The following is a 3944-nucleotide window of genomic DNA, read 5'->3' on the forward strand; positions in this document are numbered from 1 at the left end:
GTCGTCGCCGACGCTGAAGCCCCTCGCCCTCAAAATCTTCTCTTAAAAAAAGCAAAATTCCTGTCTTGTTTGTTTATTTTTTTTCACGACGTTTCTTATTCTTTTTGTATTTTATTTTTGCAGATTTGCTATTGTTTGATAACGAGTTTCAGTCCAGTGAATCTGGATTCAATTCAGGAATCTTGATTCACTACAGTGAATCTTGATTCACTCTAGTGAATCTGGATTCATTGGAGTGAATCGAGAGCCATATATAGTTAATATTTATTTAATTATTGTTCACAAGTTAGAGTTAATATTTATTTAATTGTTGTTCACAAGTTGGTGGTCTTGTTGTGCTGTGTTGCTGCTGCTGTGCTGTTGTGCTGCTACTGAAGTGAAATTGGATTCGCTAGAGTGAATCTGGATTCAATCCAGTGAATCTGGATTCACTCTAGTGAATCTGGATTCATTGGTTGTTTGTTGCTCCTATTTTATGAAGATACATGCCTATGAAATAATGAATACGAAGGGATGAAGTTTCTTTCACATCAGTGACTATTTGAAGTGAAGTGAATCTCGATTCACTTCAGTGAATCTCGATTCAATACTTCAGTGAATCTCGATTCAATACTTCAATGAATCTCGATTCATTATAGTGAATCTAGATTCATTATAGTGAATCGAGATTCATCCACTGCAGTGAATCGAGATTCAAGTTGTGCTGTGTTGCTGCTGCTGGGTTGCTATATATAGTGAATCCAGATTTACTCCAGTGAATCAAGATTCATTTTAGTTTGTATATTTATGGATTATCCTGTTCAACTCTTATTCTAATATAACTAGTTGAATCTAAATTCATAACGATGAATCTCGATTCTGTCGACAATTTATGAGTTATTTTGAATAACTGTAACCTCAACATGACACTATCTCGTTTGTATCTTTACGGTGTAGTCAAATTTATGATTCGGTTTGACTAAACCCAAATAAACCAAATTATCCTCCGTTTTGCATGATAGAGGTATTTTTTGAATTATCGTCTCAATACGACGCTCGTACAGAAAGTTATGGCCTTTCAAGGTTTCACAACTATCTAATATAATTTTTAAAATTTTTACCAAATCCGATACTGAAATGACTTGAGTTTACATCTTAGCTGCCTAAATCTAAAAATAAACAAGAATGATTATATCAATGAACATAGATTCACCATTAATGAATCAAAAACTGAATTGAGATTTAATCTAGATTGAATATTATAATGTTACATCTGTACATGTAAATCCAGATAGTGGGCAAACATAAATCAACTATTTTAGAGTAACAGATAAACAATATAAATCGATATTCAATAAAATTAATGTACAATGAATCTTAAGTGAAACAATAGATCCAATGGGATAGGTTCTCTTCATAGACTTCAGAAGACTTGCGTTTGCACGTGGATGGCATGGATGAACGGAGATTCACTACAGTGAATCTCGATTCAATGATGTGAATCGAGATTCACTGAAGTAGATTCATTTCAGTGAATCGAGATTCACTGAAGTGAAATCAGATTCATCCCGTCGTATTCATTGTTCCAGTGTCTAGTCACATAGGTTTATCAACTCCCTGCAAAAAACAACTAAATTTGTGATTTCCAATTTAATTCAAGAGTACGTAAAACATGACTTTTACTTAAACTAAATTTGTATTTAGTTCAGTGAACATCGATAACTTATATTGAAGCTAAAATATAAGTTTGTATTTAGTTCAATAAACATCGATAACTAAATACAAATTTGTATTTAGTTCAAGAGTATTTAGTTCAGTGAACATCGATTCACTTCACTTTAATTTTACCCTTTACAGCAAAATTTTAAATTGGATGCCCTTTATAGCAAAAGTTTTTGATTCAACAAACTTCCTATCATCAAGCTATAAAATTTTAAACCATGAAAAGATTTCACCTTTTACAGCAAAAAGTTATGATTTTTATGGTAAAAAACAAACACCTCACATAACTAAATCTTGATTCACTGCAGTGAATCTAGATTCACTCATGCGTGTCTTCGTTTTTCAACTGGTTTCTTTAAAAAATAGGAAACTTTTCAGACTAAAAGATGAAAATTTAATTTTTTACCTTTTACAACAAAAAACTACGATCTTTAAGGTTAAAACTAAAACTTTTAGATGAAAAATCAAACAAATTTCATAAACTTACCATTAAAACGTCAAAATTAATTTAACGATGACAAATGTTGAAGACGGTGGTTGAAGATGAAGGTTGAAGACGAAGGTTGAAGAAGACCGTGGTGGTTGAAGATGAAGGTTGAAGACGAAGGTTGAAGAAGACCATTGATAGAGATGAAGTTGAAGGCAAACGTAGCATTAGATAAGTTGGGACGAGTTTTGGAGAGAGAGAGCTGTCGTGACTTTTTGGATAGGGAGCTGTTGAAGAGAGAGAGTTGTTGTGATTTTGGAGAGAGAGAGAGATATGTTGTGACTTTTGGAGAACTCAACAGACACATGCATTCATTACCTCTCTTTGGTGGCTGTTAATTTTACATGATTACCCTTATGCAACTGTAATAGTATTATAATCCCAGCCATTGGATGAATCTAGTACGGATCTCTAGGTATCATCAATGGATATAAACTTTGGTGGATGGTCCACTTAAGTTGACATAAGTTCTCTCTTTCTCTCTCTCTATATGTGTGTGTGTGTGTGTGTGTGTGTGTGTGTGTGTGTGTAACCAGACATACTCATGTGAAGTTGTTACACTTTAAAATTCGATATTAAAGTTGTTTAAGTACCACCAAGAAGTGCTGAAAAATGACCTCAAGATGAAGTACTCCATGATGTTTTAGGTTTGCAGGTCATCATAAATCCAAAACCTGATATTGGCGAAAGCACTGAAAAGGGGCATGAAGCACATGATATGGCTCATGATGTGATAATTTGTACAGAGAAGTTTATTCAAGGAGAAATACTATATTTGCAAGCCTAAAGACAAGAGATACAAAATCTTGCGGGTTGTAATCAACATTAATGAGCATGAGGAATTTGGTGATACCAATGAAGGAAAAAGAGATAAAAGGACTATGACCGTGAATGTATTGGTCAAAGGGGGAGTGCGGCCTCCTATACAATCTATAAGGGTATTCTTGTTGGGGTTCGAGGAAATCCATGCAAACGCCGAGAGAAGGTCACACAAGATAAAAAATAACGGCACAAATACAAACATATCAATTTTACGTGGTTCGGCAAGTTGCCTACATCCACGAGGCAAGAAGGGAATGAGTTTTCACTATTAGAGAGAGAGTGCAAATAGAGATTACAAAATCACTCAAAACCTCACAAATTAATCTCCCAAACAAAGCTCTCAAATCTCTCACCAAATCTCCCAAACATACAGCTCAGAAGTCTCTCAAATTCTCCTTACTAATTTTCTCTTCTAAAACATTCTATATATATAGAAATCCTAAAACCAAAAACATACTAGGAATTCTAAAACAAAAAACAAAACAGATTAGAAATTCTAATAACATGTTACCAAAACAGATTAGGAATCCTGTTACCAAAATATATTAGGAATCCCAATAACCTATTACCAAAACAGATTAGGAACATATTAAGAACCTGCTATCCAACAATTCTCTACCACGGTGAAGTGTTTTCAAAACTGAGCCGACACCAATACCAACCAAACGTCCCATTTGTTACGTCCAGTACGAAGTAGAAAAAATCCACGATAATGGACTCAATCCACAATAAGTCAAGACCCAAACGAGAATGCGAACAAACTCCAAATGTTGGTATCAACTCACCAAACCGGCTGCACCATAACTGACTGCTTACGTATCCTATTGCCTAAGGAATCAAGCCTCACATAGTTCACCTAATGGCCTCCAAATGCCCTCAATCCACTGGAAGGATTCTCAATCCATCATGATCATCACCAACAAATCTGCAGCTG

The sequence above is a fragment of the Asparagus officinalis genome, chromosome 8 (genome assembly GCF_001876935.1).
Source record: "Asparagus officinalis chromosome 8, Aspof.V1, whole genome shotgun sequence".
In the NCBI taxonomy this organism is placed as follows: domain Eukaryota; kingdom Viridiplantae; phylum Streptophyta; class Magnoliopsida; order Asparagales; family Asparagaceae; genus Asparagus; species Asparagus officinalis.